The 23,071-nt window shown below is 53.5% G+C and overlaps 1 long non-coding RNA gene across 12 annotated transcripts in view; it reads right to left on the bottom strand.

Moving 5' to 3' along the window:
• Positions 1-12,456: 12,456 nt before the first annotated feature.
• LOC110545244 (uncharacterized) overlaps positions 12,457-23,071 on the bottom strand; it is a 37,211-nt gene continuing 26,596 nt past the window's right edge. For all 12 annotated transcript variants that reach the window (XR_009590521.1, XR_009590522.1, XR_009590525.1 and 9 more), the window contains one exon: positions 12,457-12,940. This is a non-coding gene — a long non-coding RNA (uncharacterized LOC110545244). The remainder of the gene's footprint in view (positions 12,941-23,071) is intronic.

The raw sequence follows: 23,071 nt of genomic DNA, 5'->3' as shown, positions 1-23,071 counted from the left end.
TAGCTCTAAGCCATCTTAGCTAAGTTTTTAAATTTAAATTTATTTTATTTTTATGTGTGTTAACTGTTTTGTCTACATATATGTATGTATGTGTAGTACATGTGTACATGGTGCCCTTTGAGAGACCAGAAGAGGTTACTAGATCCCCAGGAACTGGAGATGGTTGTGAGCCATCACGTGGGCTCTGGGAATCAAACCTGGGTCTTCCACTAGAGCAGCCAGTGCTCTTAACCGCTGATCCATCTCTTCAGCGCCAGGGTGTCCTTGTTAATCTCTTCCTCAAGGTTAGTCTGCCCAGTGCACAATACACCCAGGGACTACCTCAATCTAAAGAGAGATTAACGATATGCCTATAATCCCAACACTTGAGTCAGGAAGATCCTGAGTTAAGGGCTAGCCTGGACTAAACTGGGAGACCCTGTCTCAAACCATAGTCTTCTTCTATGCCTCAGTCTACTGTGTGAAGCTAGAGGAAGAAGGGTGCTGAGCACAAAGGCAGGGACTTAGGTACGTTCCTGCCAGAGAACCACCTACTGTACCAAGCAGCCCTTCTCCCCTCACTGCTGCCCAGAGGGCCTTCTGCTCAGCCCCCACCTGTCCCTACATCCCCTCTTCAGCTCAGACCTTCAGACCCAAATAAAGTCAGTAAAACTGCCAGAGGCACTTGGACTGGAAGAAATTGAAGAGTCTGCAAGAAGAGGCCTCCAGAGGTGGGAAGGCTGGGCTCCAGGCCAATGCCTGCAGGTAGCAAGTCTCCCCGGGGACAGCCCTGAGCGGCTTCAGGAGTTTCACCCTGGTGACAGAGCCTGGGAGGGACCAGCTTCACCGTGTGTCCTGGGGGGCTTTGGCATTAGACGGTCATCTGCCGGCTCATCGCTTGGCCTGAAGGATGACAGAAGCAGGTGGTTAGCACCGCTTCCGCAAGCCTACATGGCCCAGGATGTCTTCATGCATTCGCTTACGTGTTCGTCCACATGCCTACTTGGTCCTGGGCCCAAGACAGGTAGACAGACTCCGATAGCTCAGTGGCCTCCTGTCCTTCCCACTTCCCACGCATGCCAGCTATAGCAGACGGGACAGGAGCCCTGGGCTGGACAGGGTGAAGCCTCCAGTGGCTGAGGCCTGGCTTATCACTCTGCCATCGTCCCTATCCTTAAAGTGTCACAACTCTTCCTGAGGCCCCGAGTTTTCATTCACAAGAGTTCTGAAATTTCACAGCTGATCCATGCCCAGATGTCAAGACAGCTCTGCAGAGCCACGGTGACAAGAGGCCATGCTCAGCGCCTGCTCTCTGTGGCTCGTCCTGGATGGCCCTGGCTGTGACACAGGGGAGCCTCATCCCCCATGCTGAGGCAGGCTGGAAGGCTGAGAACTCTGGAATGGTGGCTTTGATCCCTCCACGTCCTTGTGACACTCCCAAGCTGACAGATGGCCTCTGACGCTTGCCATCACCTCCTGAAGCACCTGGGCCTTCCACTCCACAGCCCAGGTCATCATACCCCAGCCACAGTACCTGCTGGCCTCAGGGACACTACAGCAGGCTTACAGGCAGAGCTCATTAAGGTCACAGGGCAGAGTGATCAGGAGGGACTTACATCAGACTCTGGCCTCAGTCTCTCTCTTCCAGCCATGAGGCTTCTTTGTGCCTTACTGGCCCGGCTGCTATAGCCCTGACACGCTGGGATTTTCTTAAGATGTGGCTCCCTAAGGTACTGGGTCCACACCAGCCTCTACTTCCACCACTTGGCACTCCAGTGGATGACAGTGAAGGGGAGGGAGAGTAAAAGAGGGAGGGGAGGGGCAGAAAGAAGGGACAGGCACCCGGGACACTGTTAACACTCGCCTGTCTGTCCACTGGCCACTGTCACATCTTCTGCTCATTTATATGACAATCTATCTTTCTGTCTGTCTATACCTCTCCCTCTCTTTCTCTCCCCCCTCTTTCTCTCTCTCTCATGCACACACACACACAAACATGTACACACATACACATACACACATACACACATACACACACACACACACACACACACACTGGGCAAAAAAGAGATCTGAGAATCTGGCCAGAGTATACAAGCAAAGTCATTCTTCACTAGCAGCAGTGGTGACTGGGCCTCAGTGCTCTCGTATTTACTCAACAAACCTCTCCTGAGCACTTACCATCTGCCACACTGTGGTTGGGTCCCTGGCCTTATGAACGCAGACAAGGCTTCCACATTTCTTGAGAGAGTAAGTTTCCACCCTGATCCAAATAGACACATGGGGTCAAGCCCCATCATCAAAACAGCGAAGGACCAGGCTCAGAAAGGGTTGTTGACCTGCCCAGGTCATACAGCCAGTGAGTGACAGAGGTGTGTGAACCTCTGGACTGGGTGCTTCTTGAACCTCTGTGTCCTCTTGGCCTCCCTGAGGGCCAGTTCTGCCTGCAGAGGCTCCTACAGAGCACAGGATACAAGCAGGACAGGGGGAAGAGATATGGAATGTGTTGTGACATGGCAGATCAGAACCTGGCTCTCCTGGGCCACATTATCCCAGTCATGTGATGCCACAGACATGCTGCTCAGGGATTGTGAAGGGTGTGAGCACCACAAACAGGGGCAGAAAGAGGGAGGCACCAGCCAGGCATCTCCTCCATGGCTAACACCAGACTGAGCTCAGGCCTGAGGGTAGGGTGAAGGTCTCTGGGAGATGGCTGGAGGATGCACAGCTGGGACAGGATCGGCCAGCTCCCACCTCTGAGGAAGTGTGAAAAATCCAGCAAGACTCAGAAGAAGGGTCAAGGCAGGCTGAGCAGGGCTGCCAAGGAACGGCAGCAAAGCCTTGGGGCTTCAAGGCCTGTCTCATTCAGCCCTGTACCTTGTGCATGGCTTCAGAGATCCCGGTTCTCACAGTGGCTCACATGTTAGAACCCAATGCAAGCTACCTTGGTGTTCACACTCCCCTTATGACATTAGGAGTCTTAAAATTCACATTTGGGGAAACTGAGGCACCGAGTTTTGTTTTGTTTTGTTTTTAAGCTACGTTAGGCAGTCTTTGCTTTTGCAACAAAACACCAGAGGAATTAGCTGAAGGGAGAAAGGATTTATGTTGGCTCTTGGTTTCAGAGGGTTCTCAGTCTGTCGCTTGGGACTGCTGCTTCAGGGCCCACGTGTGATGGGGAAGAGTGCCAGTGGCAGGGGCTTTGAAGGAAGAGAGCTTCTCAACTCAGAGCAGCCAGGAAGCAGAGAAAGACAGGAAGGGGCCGTGGCTCAGTGAGTAAAGGCCCCAAGAGCATAAGGACCTCAGTTCGGATCCCAGCTCCCAGACTAAGAGACAGGCATGCCAGTGTGTCCTGATAAACCCAGCACTGGGTGGGGGGAAGAGGCAAGAGGATCCTTGGGCTCACTGGCCAGCCAGTGTAGCCATTTGGTGAGGTTGTCAGCTCAATGAGAGACCCCATGTCAAAAACTAAGGTGGAGGAAGACAAACACTGTTGATCCACGATGGCCACATGTATATACACAGGAGAAAGCACATGCATATATGCACACACATGAAGACAACACCCTTCAAAGGCACACCCTGTCGAGGGTGCCCACTCTCCCCTGCAGACGACAGGAGGAAACCAGCACAGAGGGATAGGCGAAGGCTTGTGGACCGGTGAGATGGGTGCATGGTGTGGCTTGGCTAGAGCCAGGCTGGCCAGCTGGACCCTTGTAGGACCTGAGCACACAGAATGGAGGGGAAGCCGGTGGGTCCACGGCCAGATATGGCTGTTTCCAATGGCCTTTGAGGTCCTGGCACGTTCTCTGAGCCTTGGAATCTTCATGTCTTCACCAGGAGCCCCAGAGGCCCCTGTCAGTGGGACAGAGAGCCCCGCCATCATAGCCTTTCATGTCCTCTGCTGTAAGGGATTCTTTAAGGCCCTACCTAGGAAGCAGAGACAGCTGATGTTCTGGTTTCCATGCTGGGTACTTCCCCTTACAGTTGAAGGGCATGACCAGCATCTAATCAGTCACATACTTCTCTCTGTCGTGGGGATGTTTCCAGGGAGATTGACAGAAAAGGGAAGACCCACCCTGAACGTGAGAGGTGGCATCCATGGGTTAGGATCATGGACTGAATAAAAAGGAGGTGAGCCGAGCACCATCAACCATCTCTCTCTGCTTCCTGTCTGCGATGCAATGGGACCAGCCGCCTCGTACTCTTACCTCTATGTCTTCCTGCCATGATGGACTGTGTACCCTTGAAGGGTGAGCCAAGACAAATTCTTCCTTCCCTAAGCGGTACCTTCCAGTGTTTTGTCTCAACAATGAGACCGGTAACTGACACACAGACCACACATCTACTGCTGGTATCCATGCATGTTGCTGGTTGAGCAAGGCCAGATTTTATTGCCATGGGCAGGGACCAAGTACAGCCTTCCCCAACCCACCGCCACACACTTGAGCCTCTGAGAAGCTGGGGCACCTTGGCAAGTGACAGCATGCTCATCACTTCTCCTTCAGGCAGAGCATCATGGGGGCTTCCCCTAGAAACCCAGATCAGAGCCCAGCAATGTGGGAAGGGGGTCTCCGCTGGGCTGCAGTTCGGGTGGTGGACTGCTCGCTCTGGGCTCAGCTCCTCGTCCCAAAAATGGGAAGGTGATTTCCCAGTCCTTCCCAGGGAGTCAAGTGCCTAAAGCCATGAATGACAATGACACAGCTCCATCCTGCCTCAGTCCCATGAAAGGATGTATTTAAAAAGCGCCTGTTGCCTGGTGACGCCACAGCCAGAATAACAGCTGCTCATGAGCTTGTGACACTGGAACATATCTACTGTGCCAGCTGCATATGCAGAGCTTGTGGACGCAGACGCGATAATAAATGTCCATCGCCCACCCAGGTGCTTACGATGGGAGCCTCCATCACTATTCCAGTGGGAACATCAACTCTTAAAGAATGAACACCCTCCAGGGACACCTGGCCACATGGGAGAAAGCCGGTTCTACCTAGGTGTGAATGCTCAGTGTGCAGGAGTGTGAGCGACACAGGCGTGCCCTGGTAGGAAGTAGGAGGGCACTGGGACGGCGTCTGCTCGCTGACAGAAAGCTAAACTCACCCACTGAAGGGCAGGTTGGCAGGGACTGAGCAGGAAGCTGTACACTGTGGCTCAGCCCCACTCCCTCACAACACCATCTGGGGCAAATTGTCTGAGCCTCCGTCTCCTCCTCTGCAAACTGAGCTCCCTGCTCCCTCAAAGGCTGCTGGGGGAATCATCATCAAGGCTGTGCTTTAAAGTCTGGTCTGTAAGGAGTGTTTTCTGAGCCAGGTATGGTGGCACACACCTGTGATCCCAGCACGCAGGGAGGCAGAGGCAGGTGGAGCTCTGGGAGTTTGAAGTTAACCTGATCTACAAAGCAAGACCAGGACAGCCAAGGCTACTTAGAGAAACTCTGTCTCAGGGGAAAAAAAAAAAAGAAGCAGCAGTAGAAGAAGATGAAGAAGAAGAAGAAACAGAAGAAGAAAAAAAAGAAGGTGATGAAGAAGAAACAGAAGAAGAAGCAGGAGGAGAAGAAGAAGGTGATGAAGAAGAAGAACAAGCAGGAGGAAAAGCAGGAGAAGAAGAAGGTGATGAAGAAGAAGAACAAGCAGAAGGAGAAGCAGGAGAAGAAGAAGAAAAAGTGCTTTCTGTTTTTCTTTCCTAGTTTTAGGGTCTTCTGGGGCCCAGGTGGTCTCTAAATCACTATGTAGCCAAGGACTTTGAACTCTTGATCTTGGAGTGCCAGGATTACAGGTATGTGCACAGAACCCAGGTCATTGCGAGTGCTGGACAAACACTCTACCAGCTGGGCCACATGCCCGGCTCTGTGGACAGCAGGGCTGATCTTTGCATGGCCCCGTGGCTTCTGACCATTGGCTTTTGTACATAGGGGGTCCCCAGAGTCGGCAGTGAGGGGAAGGCATGGAGAAACGGGCTTCTCAGAAGAAAGCCTGGATCACCTCAGCAGCAGCCCCTTCTCTGGAGCATTCCATTGCTTCCTGAAAGTCCTGCCCCAAGGCACCAAAGAACTCCCTCCCCCCATCATAGCCACAGGGAGACAGGAATTCTCCACTGGGAGCCCCTTTCCAAGTCCCTTTTTTCGGAACAGCAGCCAACCCACTGGGAACAGGTAGGCACTGACACTGAAGGCCGCACCCTGGGCTGACTATTTAGACCTCAAGGTGGGGCCATGGCACGCCCACTTTACAGACAAGCAAACGGAGGCACAGGGCTTTAAAATGGGTGCCTGAGTGCATGAGGCAGGCTGCAGAGCAAAGGAAGCTGGGCCCAGAATCTGTCCCCCTACAGCACTCTGTGCCTTCCGGCTTTCCCAGAAGCCTAAAGGACACCCAGGCACAGCCTTCCTTCCCACAGAGGTCCAGAGAAGGCAAGGAACCTGTCTAATGCCACACAGCAAAGCAATGGCCCAGCTGGCTAGAGGTCTCTGGTTCTAGCTACTGTTGGGGGAGGAGGGGAGAAGGAGAGAGTCTAGGGACATAAGGACCTGAGTTCCGGGTCCCACAAAGAGGACACAACATGCCTGAAATCCCAGCTCTGTGGAGGTGGAGACGGGTGGTTTCCTGGGACATGCTGGCCAACTGATGAACACCAGGTACAGTGAGAACCCTGTCTCGAAAAGTAAGTCGGGGCAGGCAATTGAGGAAGGCCCCTGACATTGACCTCTGGTCTCGTCTCCATATTTGTACACACAGATGCGTAGCAGCATACACGTATGTGCACACAGGCACAGAGGCGTATACACACATAAGCATGTACACACACAAAGTGACGGAGGCCATGAGCAGGCCAGGTGCTTGGCTTGGCAACACCTTTTCTCATCTGATATTAACAGGTCTTACCAGGTAGTCTGTCTAAATCCCTGTGGTGTGGTCAAGTAAACAGGGAGGCTGAGACACCGGCTCCCAGCAGCTCAGCATGCTCCTCTGCTGGACACACTTCTGGGGTGCAGAGGCCGCCTCCCTGTTGGCAGGGCAGCAAAAAGCCTCTGCTGTCTGCATTCCTCCTGACTTCTTCACCAGGCTAATTTATGGAGGGCCGGCAGAGCAACCTCAAGCCTGGGCAGGAGGTAGAGAGGGAAGTGAGGAGGCGGAGTGGAACTACTAATTGTTCTCCAGGAGGACGCTCTCTTTCCTTGCTGTAGGGAAGGCTGTGTTTAATTAACTCTGCTCCCGTGCTGGGGACGGGACTGATTGGAAATGAGCCACGGGGCCTCCACAACACCTCAGAGGGCCCCACTCAGATCCCAGCAACACCTGGCCTGCTGTTGCTCAGAGCCAGGGGGCTGACGGATGGGGTGGAGGGTGGAGGCAGGGTGTGGATGCTCTGGAGTCCAGCTTGCAGGAGAGCAGGCTAAATGCCAACCTCGCACACTTGCCCAGTCTACTCTGGCCGCTTGGGCCTCCGTCCCTATCTATCCTGTCCCACACTGGCATGGCAGGTGTAAGTAGAGGGACTTGATGGTCAGGCTGCAAGGGAGCCTGGGGTAGCGGGCAGGAGCAGGAAGTGCTCTGAACCCTGAAGGAAGGTGACAGGGCCAAGTCACAGGACCCAGGCGCTTCCTCCTGGGATGGCCAGGACTTCCACCTTCCCCACCCTCTCTCTTTCTTAAGGACCCACACACCCCTCTCCTAGATCCCTAGTCTCTTTGTTCAATGAGTCAGGGCTGGAGGGTCACATGACTGCCAACAGGGAAAGCTCTCACTCTGAAAACCACACACACACACACACACACACACACACACACACACACACACACGAGCTCTTTGCACTCACTCTTCTTTAAGAGTCAGTCAGTTGCCCTCCCTCCACGTTTCCTCTGCTCTTTGTATATCCTACTTGCTGTGTGACCCGGGACAAGTTACTCACCCTGTCTGTGCCTCACTTCCCTTATCCGTAAGGGTGAGGACAGGACTCCACTCACATCACAGAGCCCTGAGGTGAAGTGTGGAAACTATTACTGCAGGACACAGCCTCTTTGTGAAGCAGGCCTCTCTCTTCCGCCAGAGCGGGTAGGAATGGCTGTCTTGTGTGTCTGCCTCCCCCCACCTTGGGCTCCCCTCCCTGGAGCTCTGAACAGCTTTGAACCTGCACAGCACCTGGTCTCAGTAATTGCTTAGCAAATGCCCAGGGAGGCAAATGATAGGCCTCTGTGTACTTTCTGCTACTGTAATAAAGTGCTTGAGACAAGTTAGTTTATTTAAAAGTTGGGGAGGGGGTTGGAAAATCCCAGAGCCCCGGTTGCCCTTTGTTCAGTGTCTGCCTCATCACAGAACGGCTCACACAGCACGTGACACAGAGCACACATGTAAGCCTATAGCGCCTCCTCTCTGACGGAGCCGCTGGCCTCCCCTTCCGTTGCCCTACCATGAGCCGGGGCAGCTGCCTCTAGATGAAGGTTTGGGCACAGGACCCCTGCCGGTGTCTGTGGCAGGTACACTGTGAAAACATTCACCTCTGTCACTACCTCCCAGAGATAGGGAGAGCCTCTGGCCCCTTTGCAGGGACTCAGTCCCGTGGGGAGGGGTCCCAGGAGGCCAAAGAAAAGGAAATGCCTGTGGGTGTAGGGTTGTGACACAGAGCCCTCCCTCTGCTGGCATTTCAGTGAGGCCACAGGACAGGACCTGGGAGCAACGATGTGGGCAGAAAGGAACACTGTCTCTGTCCAGCCGGGGTTGGAGACCCCAGGCCAGGCAGAGGAGGAACCCCACCTCAGAGATTGACACAGTTGCTGTGTGGTGCTGGTGGGCACACACACTCGCCTCAGCCGCCTTGGAAAGTATGCGAGAGGGCTCGGAGTGTGCTCCCAGCATGCTCTGGGTCTGGCTGTCTCAGTGCCAGCGTGTCAGCTTTCTCTGGTTGTCACGGGTGGGTCAGAGCACCGACTCAGAACGTGAAGCTCAGAGTTCTAATTCTGTCAGGCCTCTGGCCTTGCTGTGCAGCTCAGGGCAAGTCTCTCTCCCTCCCTGAGTCTCTATAGAGAGCTGACCTAAAGCTATTTTAAAACTTTTCCCAGCTCAGATCCCACGACTGGTCCAGGCACCCTGCTTCACCCTCCTTGGGGAAAATCCACCCAGACCTCTGTGGGGAGGGAGGTGTCGGGGTGCTGTGTTCTCTCAGTCCCTGATGGGGGCACACTCTGGCCCCAGCTCCTGGGAAGAATGCACCAACCCCTTCAATCAGACCCTTCTAGGCTCGGCTGATTAATAGAAGCTACTGCTTTGGGGGAAAAAAATAGAAGAAGAAAGAAAGAAAGAAAGAAAAGCTCTGTAAATCAGCTGTTTATTTAACTTTCCCTGGCATTTAATGACTGTGAGGCTTGGGAGAGGGGGAGAGATGGAAAATTAATTTGAGTCGTGCCAGAAAAGCCAGTCAGGGAAATAATGAACTTCCCAAGTGTCAGGGAGAATGGAGACAGGGAAGCCAGGAGCAGGGAGCCCTCAGCAAGCAGCTCAAGCTGGGCTGTGTGCATGATGGCTCTCCTGTCGCCCTCTTTGAGCCTGGGGCGAAGAAGGAGCAGAGCCAGCATGGCTGCTGCGCATCTCCCCGGGACTCTAAGATGGAGGGGGCCTGGGAGAAGGCTGTGGGGAAAGTACCTGCAGTACAGGCAGGAGGAGCAGAGTTCGGATCCCAGAGCCAGGCATGGTAGCAGCATGAGACAGGAGATCTCCAGAGACACCTGGCCAGAACAGGGAGCTTCCAGTCCAGGGAGAGACCCTGTCTCAAAAGATCAGGTAGAGGGCAATTGATGAAGTCAGGCTCTAGCTACATCTGGCATGCGCGTGCGTGCTCACGCAGTGAACATACATGTGGCTGCACACAGAGACACAAATGCACATGCAAATACACACAGGCATGCACACACACACACACTGGAACATACATGCACATATAACACTCACACATACACACAGCTGCACTTGCACACACCGTAAAAATGCACGAATGAACACAGAAACATATGTATACACCAAGCACATCACGGGGTACACTAAGCAGACACCGACCACACAGCACTCTCGAACACCACATGCAAGCGGGCACACCCACACAGAGGCGCACATGCATGTGCCGCGCCCATCACAGTTAGGGGGTCTTCAGGATTTCTGGGGTTCATAAAAGCCCCTGGGCTCAGGGGAGTGAGAGGTATGTTCCGTGCCCTCCCCAGCTCCGCAGAGGGATGTTGAGAGAAGGATGTTGCGCCTTGAAGGGTCTCCAGAACAAGGGGTGTCACACGCAGCCAAGTAACCTCATGCACAAATGAAGGGAACAAAATTGGACCAGAAAGTGTCAATCGTTCCAGAAGAGAGGGACATGACCACAGCCATGGGGCAAGCCTGGGCTATGAGCCGAGGCAGGAAGTTGATGAGGGCATCCAGTACCCTTGGCAACTGGGCATTTTCACAGACAGGCAAACACACATGTGCCCACATGCACACACACGTGCACAATGGTGGCTTCAGGGACAGGCAAGAGATGGGAGGTACACAGCTTTCAGTAGAACAGTTCAGGAGGACATCCCACAGCCACCAGGTCAGGTTTCTGTGGCACCAGTTCGGACCTCTGCTCAGACTTCCCTCACTTCAGAATGGCTTCTTCCAGAAGACTGAAGCTCCAGCCTGCAGCAGCTGGCGCGCTGCCGTGTTCATGGGGAAAACCCCCAGGCCAGTGCTTGGGAACCCCCAGGTTCCCTCCTGTTCTTCCTCCCTCCTGCCCTGCTCCCAGTCCCCCCTCCCCCTTCAGCAGGCTGACGCCTGATGGATAGGAGATTGTCATCTTTCTCACACCTGGCATCACCACCCTGCCCCACCCTGGCTCCAGAGGATGCAGAGCTCTCTTCCGGGGGAGCTGGCACTCTGCCTGGCTCTCTGCCTGGCTCTTGCTGCTCACGGGAAATCAGCTGATTGCATGCCAAGCCTGGACGCTGAGGGAGAAGAGCCAGCTGGGCCCCCGCTCGTGAAAGCAGCTGGGAGGATGGCTCCCCTGGGCCTGCAGAACTCTGTCCTCATCTGGTCTCCTGTGGCCAGCTTTCCCCCAGTCTTCCCAAGTTCTTTCCAGAAAGTATGGGGCCATCAGGGACAAACACCTCTTTGGGGGACCCTAAAGAGGCAGAGCCAACTTTCAAAAAGACACGGGGTCAGAAATCCATGAGCCCAAGGCTGTTACTGTACAGAAGTCACCATGAGGCCGGGACGAGGCTCAGCACTTGCCTTCTAGGGGTAGGGATCTGAGCGGATCCTCAGCACTCAGGAAAAAGCCAAGCATGGTGGGACAAGCTGTAGCCCTCAGGGTGGAGAGGAGACAGGAGGCATTCTGGGGCTCACAAGCCAGCCAGGCCAGCCTACTCCTCCACCCATCCCTCCAGGTCCCATTGACAGACACTGCCTCAAAATACAAGGAGGATGGCTGGTGAGGAAGAAGAACTCACACACACACACACACACACACACACACACACACACATACACACACACACACATGCAATCACCAGCTCCTCAAACACATAACGAGTTCACACATTGTGAGGTTGGACCATTCATAAAGAACGGAAACTAATTCCCCCTCGGTTCTGGAGGTCCCAGATGGAAGTGCTGCTGGGCTGGGGGCTCCCTGCTTGCCGCACAGAATTTCATTCCCGTGCCCCTTCATTCCTGGGCCTTCTCACTGCAGAAAGCTAAAGACACATGTGAGCCAAGCGCTCTGTGGAGCGTCTACTGTGAGGGTCTGGGTCCTCTCCCTGCTCCAGGAGACTCTGCCAAATCACCGAGGAGGCTGGTCTCATTGGCCACAAAAGTAAACAGCCAGGGGACACATGCAAACCCTCTCCCTGCTCCCTGGCCATCAGCTCCAGGACATCCCGGAGAAGGGAGGCGAGACCTCTCCTGGTCTGTCTTGATTGTATTGTAAACTCTGCCTGTGGTGCTCTCCTTCTGCCTCCAGGAGCCTGAGTGTGGCCGGAAGAAGCGGTCCCCAAGGCGGGCTCTGAGGGTGGGTCCCAGCATGCCCTTCACCTCCCGTCTACTGCTGTGTGAACTGTGAATAAGACACCTGAACGATGGAGGCTGAGCAAACGTGATCACTCCATATCATCCATTTCTTCATGCTTCCTTGCTTTTACAGGTGTTACTGTTCTGAGTGCCGGAAGCCCAGTAGTCCTCAGAAAGGCTCCACAGTGAGCTGACTCTGTGACCAGACCCCGACAATAAGCCAGCAGACCAGGTGACAGGTAAAGGCTAGAACAAAGGGCAAATGCCAAAAGATGGGCTCAGGCTGGCAGGATGGTCCAGTAGGTACTGGGGCTTGTGGCCAGGCCAAGCCCGAGACAACCCCTGTTCAATTCCCAGAACCCCCGTGGTGGGAAGAGAAAGCTGAATCTCACAAGTTGGCCTGTGACCTCCACGGGTTGCTAAGGCACACCTACCCACGCCCACACCCATGTAAAATAAAAATAAGTGCACTTTTATTTTTCAAAAAGAGTGAAAACCTGAGCTCACGGGGTTGGGAGGGGCAGGTGAAGCCTGCAGAGGCCCTGTGCCCAGCAAAGACCCTAGTTATCCTGTGCACACGTGGCACAGCCAAGCTGCCACCTCCTAGCAGGTGTGAGACAGCTGCCAACCAGTGAGGTCTTCCGGGCTGGTGGTCCCACAGGGGCCTTAATGTTCAGGTGGCGTCCATAGATGCAGAGAGCTTGGGCACAGAGGGAACCTGGCGTGGGGGCCTTCTCGAGCCATCATCTCTGCCCAGGTGGAATTGTTAATGAAGAGGCTGCTGCTGTTCAAGTCTGCGAAGCTGGGCTCCTCAGAAGAGCAGGACTCCATGATTCTTCCTCCATGTTGGCCTTCAGGTTCCCCTCAGAACCTGCCCAGTTGGCACGGCTGGTGCTGGGTGGGAGCCCACCTCTTCCAGAAAACACTCCAACAGCCTGTGCGTGGGAGGTGAGACAAGTGAGGGACTTGGCTCCCAGAGGCAAATCAGAGGGTGTCCCGTCCCCGCAGCCACCCAGCTTTGGGAATTCAAAGCCCGGCCTCCCACCCCCCACCCCACCCTCAGAGCTAGTCTCCACTACTCTCCTCGCCACTGTCTGGCTGAAGGGAATGCTGTTTCCTCGGCCCTGGGCAGTGGAGGGTGACTCTGGACCGAGGAAACACAAACCACTTTCAACATCCATCAGAACTAGCCTCCCTCCCAAGAGGAAAGGCATGGCACCCAAGCACTGGCATTTGGGACCTGTGGTGGCAGCATTCCAGAGTGGTGAGGTTCCAAATGTATTGGCAGCGGACGGGCCACTAAGATAGGTGGAGCTGGAGCCCCTCCCCCTCCCCGCAGCTTTCACTCACCACACACAGCCCACTTGGTTTGCACCTAAACCAGCCCACACATGCGTGGGCTGTGTTAAGCCTTAGTCCCAGAGAAAGCGCGTTCACAGATGCCAGGAACCTGGTGCATCCTCAGAGAGCACCCCGGCCCAACCCTTCCGCTTTCAGATGGAGAAACTGAAGACAGCCCTTGTTCAAGATCGCGCAACTGCAGCTCACTAGTAGTCAGGGTCAGAACCCGGTGTGGCTGACTCCTGGGTGCAGGGAGCTCTCGCCACAGCACCTAGTCGCTCTGTCCACCTCGGATGCTGTTCTGCCATATCCCAGTGGCATGGTTTGTAGGAATACAGGCTAAGCCTGATGCAAGCCTGTATGCCCAGCCACTCCAGAGGCTGAGGAGTCTCTCAAGCTCAAGGCTAGCCAAAGCGACACAGTCAGACCAGTCTCCAAAAGAGGCTGGAGAGATGAGGGAGGTGGCTTTTTTGGTAAAGGGCTTGCGGGGAGGACCCAAGTTCAATCTCAGCACCAAGAAGGCAGAGAGAGAGGGCCCCCTGGAGCTTGCTGGCCAGCCAGCCTGGTTGAATCAATGAGTCTAAGATTAGTGAGAGATCCTGCCTCAAAAAAACAAGGTGTGCGGCTCATGAATGACACCCAAGGTTGACCCACATGTGCATGCCTGCACACACTCATGAGGGCATACACACACACACACACACACACACACACACACACACACGAAGGAATTCTGGAAACTCTCCATAAACTTATTGACACTATCTGTACCACACTGTGGAAGAAAGCATATACAACACACAGTAGGTGCTTGTGCAGCACACAGTAGGTGCTCAGCTGTGTCCCAGGACCTCTGCCAGGTGCATGGGACAGCCCAGAGTGTCCTGTGAGAGGTTGCAGGGATAGGTTGGGCTGCTCCCCAGACTCTGCAGCACATACTTTCTGGAAGTGGGAACCAGACAATCGACACAGGTCAGACAAAAAATGCAGAGACACCCGTGTCAGCGGCTCAGTCTCTGACGGCTGCCATGGCAATGTGAGCAAAGCCAGGTGGTCCAGAGGAGGAGAAGGTGGAGTGGAGAGGGCAGGAGCATTCTGCTGTTGGGGATTCTACACACTCTGACATGAGGAGAGATTCAATGGGGGCTTCCAGTGAGAAAACTTCACCCCTGGGGTAGATACAGGACAGAGGGTGCCATCTGCTGGCCCCTACAATCCATGGCTTCCATGCCCAGCAGACCACCAGGGACCTGAAGCCTGAAAAGGCCTGGCATATCTGGGAAGGACAAATGTGATTGCTCTGTGGGAGAGAAAGGGTGTTCCAGGGCAGAGAGGCGGGGCGCTCCTGTCCACTCTCCCACCACAAATGCATGTAGAGAGCGAGGGAGTCCGGGTCCCCGCTCTCTGGCTCCTTTAAGCAAACACAACCTGGCAAGCCAGGCTTGGAGATAACGAGCACTTTGATCTCAGTCCTTGGACCGTTAGTTTGTGGGTGATGAGCAACTTGGGCTGCCGAGGGTGAAGAGGTGCCCTTGGCCCCCATGCCTCGTAGTAGAGAAGCAGGGACTGTCCCTGGAACTGACCCTCTTTTTGACAAGATAAAACAAAAATCATCATATCAAGGCTGGACGGAGCGACCAGACAGAAGGAAGAGAGCTCCAAGAGCAGACACACGAATCAGAGACCCTCTCATCCACACACTCAGGAGTCCCAGAAAGGCACCAGGCTGAACACTGTAACACATATGCAGAGGACTTGATACAGACCCATAATCTACCGGTGTTCTCCCTGCGCTGGCTGCCTCGTTCTCTGTGAGTTTATGTGAGCCTTGCTCACTGGACTCGGAGGGCCTTGTTCTCCTGGTGCCCCCATCCCCTCTGGCTCTTCCACTCTTCACTCTTACTACCCCCTCTTCTGTGAAGTGTCTGTCTGTCTGTCTGTGTGTGTGTGTGTGTGCCTGTGTGTATATGTAACATCTGGCTGTGGGTCTCTCTATTTGTTTCCATCAGCTTCAGGAAGAAGCTTCTCTGATGATCACTAGATAAGGACGGATCTGTGAGTGTAGCAGAATGCCATTAGGAGTCATTTTGTTGGTACTTTTTTTTTTTTAGACCAGTGGCATTCAGTTTTACCCTAGGTCTCTGGGCTATCTAGCCTCTGGTTCTTGGTCACCCAATCAGTGTTGAGCGTGGGTTCCATCTTGCGCAGTGGACCTTAGGTCAAATCAGGCTTTGGTTGTTTACTCCTGCAAGTTCTGTGCCACCATTGTCCTAGCAGGCAAGACAGATTGTGGGTCAAAGTTTTGTGGATAAGTTGGTGTTTACATTTCTCTGGACCCAGTCATGATAAAGGCCCTGGAGAGGTTAGGGGTACAAGAGACATACCTCAACATACTTAGGGCAGATTACAGCAAGCCTATGGCCAACAACATCAAATTAAATGGAGAGAAACCCTAAGTGATTCCACTAAAATCAGTTAGAAAACAAGGCAGTCCACTCCCCATACTTACTCAATAGAGCACTTGAAATCTTAGCTAGAGCAATAAGACAAATGAAGTAGATCAAGGGGATACAAATCAGAAAGGAAGAAGTCAAAATGTCACTGCAGATGATATAACAGTATACATATGTGACCCTAAAAATTTCACCAGAAAACTCCTATAGCTGATAAGCACTTTCAGCAAAGTACCTTGATACAAAATTAACTCACAAAAATCCATACCCCTCCTTTATACAAATGACAAATGGGCTGAGAAAGAACTCAGGGAAACAAAACCTTTCCCAATCGCCTCAAACAATATAAAATATCTTGGTGTGTTGACCCTCTTTAACTGCCCTGTCTGTCCCAGGATAATCTCCTTGGTGGCGATAATGTGGCCGTGCCTCGGATGTCAAGACAGTTTCTCCTGGCATTGCATCTTCTCTGGGTCGATTCCAATTAAGTATGGATGGCAGCAGAGGACAAACAATGCTTAACAAAAACCTACCAAACTTCTGCATAGCCTGGTTAGCTTTTTGTCAGTTTGGCATGAGCTAACGTCACCTGGGAAGAGGAACCTCAGCTGAGAAATGCCTCCATCAGGTTGGCCTTGTAGGAAAGCCTACGGGAGCGTTTTCATGATTAATGGCTGATGTGGGAGGGTCCAGCCCACTGTGGACAGTGCCACCCTGGGCCGGTGCCCTGGGTACTATAGGCAAACATGCTGAACTCGCTATGGGGAGCAAGCCAGTGAGCAGCACCCCATACCGCACAACCTCTACTTCAGTATCTGCTTCCAGGTTCCTGCTCTGACTTCTCTTCATGATAAGATAAAATAAACCCTTTTCTCTCCCAGGTTGGTTTCGGTCATGGTGCTTATCGCAGCAGCAAATGCCAGCACCTACCGCACGGGTGCTGAGTGTGTGCCGGGCATTGCTCTCGGGAGTGGACAGGGCACGAAGCAGCAGGGACTGCGGGTGCAGAGCCCACTGACAACCCCTCCTCCTGTACGCTGGGAAGCTGAGGCTTAGAGGAGCGCATCTGCCCAAATCGCGCAACTCAGTAGTTGCACACCCTCAGCCACTCAGAATCCAGCATCCACTTGCTCAGTCCATCACGCGTTCTGTCGCCTTTGGGTGCATACTGAAACTGAAGGGGAGACGTAACTTGGGTGGCATTCCAGGCTGCTGAGCGTGGCTGGCGGCCTGGCTCTTTCCCGTGGTGGGAAACCCAGGAGCTGGCTGGTAAAGAGAGGGCTTTGTATCCTCCCTCTACAGAAGGGTATGGCAGAGTCAGTATGGACCCCAGCGAGAACAGAGAAGGTCCCCAGGCATCTGGTGGCCGGGTTGGTTCTGAAGGCGAATGGTGAGGACCCTGGATGAACGCTGGGAGAGTGCTGCCTGTGGCATCTGGACAAACCTAGGGCCCAGCAGAGATGGCGCGGGAGCCTCTACCCTGAGTCTCATGATTTACCACCCAGGGTCCTCCAGAAGCACGCATTGTACCCCAGCTGCTGAGAAGGCCACCTGCCCACAGACCTGACCTTTCAGCCTCCTTCGAGGGTGGCCTTCCTTGCGGGGAAGCCATCATACCCAAGGCTTGCTGTTTCCTAGCAAACGCCTTGCAGCCAGCTAACCCGCAGATGTGAACCCCCAGCCCTCGCCCCTTCACTCAGGTGAACTCTGAAGGGGCACGCCAGTCGGCAGGTCAGGAGTGGCTGGCCGAGGTCTGGGTGGGACTGTGCCCCAGTTCAGATTCTCACCACTTGGCCCCGCTTCCTTCCTGTCCCTTCCTTGGGTGTCAGACCTAAGGGCTCCCCCACGCAACAGCCTGTACTGCACACTCCTTTGCTGGGGCTTCAAAGAGTCACACACACACACACACACACACACACACACCATGGGCCCCTTTGGCCTGTCAAACTGGCACAATCTCACAATCAAGGTCTCTGACATCGCCACCCTGACCGTTCTTTGTTGGGTCATGAGCTTTGGGGACAGGATCTCACCTTTAGCCAAGGCTAGCTCATCGTTAGCCCAGGCTGGCCTTCCACCTCATCTGAGCACCGGGGTCACAGATGTACAGCACCACACCCGGCTCCCACCATCCTCTTGGTGTTTCTTCCCACACACGTAGAAAGACTTCCTTCCCTCACCTGCCTCGGATCTGGAGCTCAGAAGCCACCCCCGCCCCTGTCACCAACCTCATTATCTATCTACACCGAGGAATGCAGTCACACCTGGAGGAGACTTTTGTCACAAGATAATGTCTGTCTCTCGACCTGCTTCGGGTTCCCAAGAAAACCATTCACAAGTTAATTCCTGCCTCCTGCATCCATTCTTTTCTGTAATAGTAATTTGGAATCTATCAGAATGGCCTGCATTCCTACGCCAGCCCTTCCCAGCGAAGAGCTCAGCAGCCTCAGAGGACCCCAGGCTGAGTGCGAAGCTCCGGTTCTCTGTCACCTGGGTTCATCCTTGCCAGCCTTCAAAGGGCGAAGGCCAGGTTCACTCCTTCACCCCTCCCCAGGCGCCCTGGGACGCTTAAAAGATCAGTTGGTTGTCAGGTCACAGGTGGACTGGGTTCAAATCCTGTTTGCAGAGCCAGTTCATTCAATTTCATTCTGTCTTTCACGGCTGAAGGCACAGAGGGGCCAAGACAATGGCAGACTGAGAAAAAAGGACCAGCCAGCTGGCAGGGGGATGAAGGACGGGGTCAGGCGGTGGTGGAGAGATGGTCAGCCGCATAGTCAGGGCCTGGCAGGGAAGAAGGGGGCTAGCGCAGAGCGTTTATTATCATAAAGCCAAAGTTCCAAGAGAAATTGCAGCTTCCACGGCCTGGCCTCGCCACCACCAAATGGAGAGCAAATGAGACTGTTTAGCCAGTAATTAAGCACTAATGGCTCACTCAGGGCCTCCACCAGGCAGGAACCAGCCAAGAGGGGACCTAAGGAGTTTCAAGGAGGAGCAGGGTGAAGGGAAGCCATTGATCAAGTTATCGCAGAGAGGGAGAATCATTAACCCCAGCTGGCCTGTGGGCTGTGCACGACAGCGCCTGCCTCTCAGCTCAGCCACCTCCCATCTTACTCAGCCTGGGACACAGCCCACTCAGCACTCAGCACCCAGGAGAGCTCTGTGGTGGGAACTCAATGCAGGGATAAGGCATCTCAGCCTTACCTACCTTCAAGTTAATCCCTGTGGCTGGCGACATATTCCAGATGCCCCCAAGGTGTCCTGGCCAGGATAACCCCCACAAATAGATGGCTGACCTTCCTAGCGAGGGTGTAGTGATTTGAATGTGAAATGTCCTGACTGGGTCCTCATCTAGCGGCTCAGCTAGGGGAAGCTTTAAGAAGCAGGGCCTGCTTACTGGGACATGCGGGTCAGGGCATGAAGGGGATACGAGCCCTGCCTACAGTCCAGTTGTCTCTGGGTCACTCTGCCACACACTCCAGCTGGTGGGAAATGGTCTGCTGTCCCCACCACATGGATGTAAATCCCCTAAAACCATGAACCGAAATGAGTCCTTGCTTCCTGTGCTGGTTTGAATAGGAATGGACCCCGTAGACTCATGTGTTTGAATGCTTGACCCACAGAGCTTGGCACCACTAGGAGGTGTGGCCTTGCTGGAGAAGGTGTGGTCTTGTTGGAGGAAGTGTGTCACTGTGGGGGCGGGATTTGAGGTCTCACCTATGCTCAAGTCTGGCCTGCGTGATATAGTCCCCTCCTGCTGCCTGTCTGTACCATGTCTGCCTGCACGCTGCTATGGTTCCCGTCATGACAATAACGGACTAAACCTCTGGAACTGTAGGCCCGCCCCAACTCAATGTTTTCCTTCGTGAGACTTGCTGTGGTCCTGGAGTCTCTTCACAGCAATAGAAACACTAACTAAGACACTTCCTGACATCGCTTCTGTTGCGTATTTTGTCACCATCAGGGACAAAAGCCACTGGTGCAGGCAGCAGTAACAGCAGGAGCAGCCGTCATCCCTTAAGTCCTTCCTGGGTGCTGCACCTCTGCTAGGCTGCTCCGGGGTCTTCACAGACAGGCTCTGTCACCATTCCAGGTGGCTTTGAAGTAGATCGCAGGTATGGCTCACAGAAGTTGAGGTGGAGTGGCTGGCCCAAGTCCCTCCCCTCTTAAGAGACAGTTCTTGAACTCACTCTTGCATCAAACTGCAGCTCTCACAGTGTTGTGCATGCTGCTACCCAGTGCCTGTCCACTGCGGGCCTGTGTGGCCTCTCTGTCCCCTTCTCTGTGAGTGACGGGTCTTCTCAAGACAAAGCGGCACCAGGGTAGCTGCTGATGTCATTTTCCCATCAAGTTGGAAAAACCCAGTGTGGGACAATTCTGGAATTGTGAGCACTATCCTTGACAGCTGCTGCCCCCTGGTTGTATGGCTCTGGGAAGTCTATATCCTGCTCTGGTCATTACTTATCCAGTGCTAAAACAACAGACAGCCTGTGGTAAAGTCCTGAGCTAGCTCAGGCACCTTCCATTCAAGAACACAAGTGACTGCCAGGAGGGAAACCCTGGCATGTCTTAGCAGGGTGCTCAAAGCAGAATACAGGGCCACAAAAGTTTAGAATAAGGGAGACAGAGATGGGAGGAGGAATGAGGAAGAGAAGGAAAGAAAGAAGCAGAAAGGGAGCGCCAGGGAGGGAAGCAGGAGGCCTCCTGAACCAGGGTAGCAGGCCATCAGCCTTCCATGTCAGGAATGCTTCCCAGGCGCCATCAGGAAGGAGGCTCCTCAGTCCCAGGATATATAGCCACCGCCTTACATACAACCCTGTGTCAACACACCCCATCATCCAATGTCAACTCACTGGTGCATCTGTCTGCTGTGCAAATAATCCCATTAGAACTGGCAGAGGAAAACAGTATCCTTGCTCCCTGTGGGAGAAAGGGCAGGGAAGCCTGGAAGATGCACAGCCAGATTTTCAGTTGAAGGGTTGGCAAGTCCAACCAATGAGGACAGGAAGCCACTGGGTTACAGCCTATGCAGGGGACCTTGGGAGTCAGGCGCTACTGGCAAAGGAGCAGGCCGCTGGCCTCCTCACAGATTCCCAGTGACCACACATAGAGCAAAGTCAGCCCTGCCTCTTCCTCTCTCTGGCCTCAGTTTCCCTGAGGGAGACAGTCAGCCCTCATGGGCTCAAGATTTGGACTCATGCAAATACAATCTTAATTCTGATGACCAGTGATCTGTACTATCTTGGGCAAGAGATCAGGCTTCTCTGAGATTCGGTTTCTTTTTGGAAAAGGGGAGCTATTTCATATTCTTAAAAACAAAAACAAACCAATAATGTCCCCTGGGGCTTCTGTGAAGATTAAAGGCACGAAAAGACTTTTCTCAGAGTCAGACATGTGATAAATAACACAGAAAAACATGTGCACACATATGTATGCACATGTGCGCTCTCTGAAATAGATCATACACAGCATGTGATCTAAATACACACCCAGCTTGAATGTAGTTACCTCAAATTCAGCTACACATGCTTGCAAGCAGAGATACAGCCACAAGTACCAGTCACAGTATAAAAACCGTATCATTAAGTCATAAATGTTGACACTTATGGTGACAGGTACGCCGAAACTATTTATAAGTAACTGTTAGTGCTTCATCATTTGAAAAAAAACAAACAAGAATCTTCACCAGTGAGGTGGAGGCATCCGTACCGGCCGTCTCTGTACTTATTCAGCAAATAAAGTGTTTGTGGGAATGGCCTTCGCTTCCGGGTGCTGGCTTAATTAATCAAAAGGCCGTGGAGCTGTGAGGATGGCTGGGGGAAGGGAGAGAGTGCATGCTGTGCAGCCCTGAGGACCTGAGAGCCTGCATAAAAGCCCGGCACAGCACCCTGTGCCTGAGAGCCCTGGAAAGGCTGAGACAGGAGGACCACCAGGGCTTGCTGGCCAGCCAGACACTGAGCTCCAAGCTCCAGGAGAGACCCTGACTCAAAAAGGGAGGTGGGGAGTGACTGAGGAAGATACCCAAGGCCAACCTGTGCACAAACTCATGCTCACACAGGCGCACGCACACACGCACACACACACAACACACACAAGGAGTAGCTTAGCACATCAGAGGTTTCACAGTCCCCAGAAGCAGGAAAACGTGGCTGGACAAAAGCAGACTAAAGCTGTGGGGAAGAGATTAGGAAACATAAGGGTAAGGAAAGCCTTGCATCCCTCCCCCTAGGAGTAGCCGGCAGCCCTGTGGGGCACAGCCACGGGGCTCCACTCTCATTCCAGGTGGAAAGAGAAACCAGAGAGGTGTCATAGATGGTTCGGAGTCACATGGGGTCAGAGCTAATCCTTCTGCAGTTCTATCTCCTTCTCTCTGATGACACGGAGGAGGGACCTCCCTTGGCGCTATTCTCTCTCTGCTTGTTTTTATTCTCTTCCCTTTGTAAGCAGCAGCCTCGTGCTCACAACCTGCCCAAGCTCCGGGGTCTCGCCAGGACTTAATTAACACAGTTCTGTGGGGGATTTATTCCTGTGGATGACAGCTCATCCTGGCTTACTATTCACAGCCCTGAGAGGGAGTTTTCTTAGTAACTAAACGTATTAATGTGCTCAAAAATAGAGTGGATAAGAAGAAAACAACAGTACGAGCCATGTTCAGACGTGACAAAAGTCAAGGAGGTAGTTTGAAGTGACAGCTAAGTGCCCTGGCTTGATGAGGTTTGGTCCCATAAGGGCTCCTGTGGGGGAGGTTTGGATCCAGAGTGGAAACATTGAAGGGCATGGTGCCTTTAAGAGGAGAGGCCCAGGGCACTGAGGGATGGCTCAGTGCTTAAGGGCTTGCCATAAAAGTATCAGGACCTAGGTCCAGGTTCCCAGAGCCCTCATAAATGCGGAATGCGCATGGCAGTCTGCCTGAAATTCCAGCCTTGGAAGGCAAAGGGGGGATGCCCAGAGCAAGCTCGCCGGCAAGCCCTGGCTTTTATTGAGAGACCCGCCTCAGTGAATAAGAGAGAAAAGCAATAGAGGATAATTCCTGATGCTTGACTTGCATGTGCATACATTCATGCATGCACACACACAAGAGCACATGCGCACACACATGCATGTGAAAACACACACACACACACACACACACACACACACACACACACACACTTCTTGTCCTGGGCCATCATAGGGACTGACTTTGGGCAGAATCTACTTATATCCTTGCCCAGGCTGGGCCTGGACACTCCCTGTTTCCACACCTTTTACCCTTGCAGGCGAGTTCCAGACCCC

The sequence above is a fragment of the Meriones unguiculatus genome, chromosome 3 (genome assembly GCF_030254825.1).
Source record: "Meriones unguiculatus strain TT.TT164.6M chromosome 3, Bangor_MerUng_6.1, whole genome shotgun sequence".
NCBI classification, from domain to species: Eukaryota; Metazoa; Chordata; class Mammalia; order Rodentia; family Muridae; genus Meriones; species Meriones unguiculatus.
The sequence above is the reverse complement of the archived record's forward strand: the minus strand, read 5'-3'. Positions and strand labels throughout refer to the sequence as shown.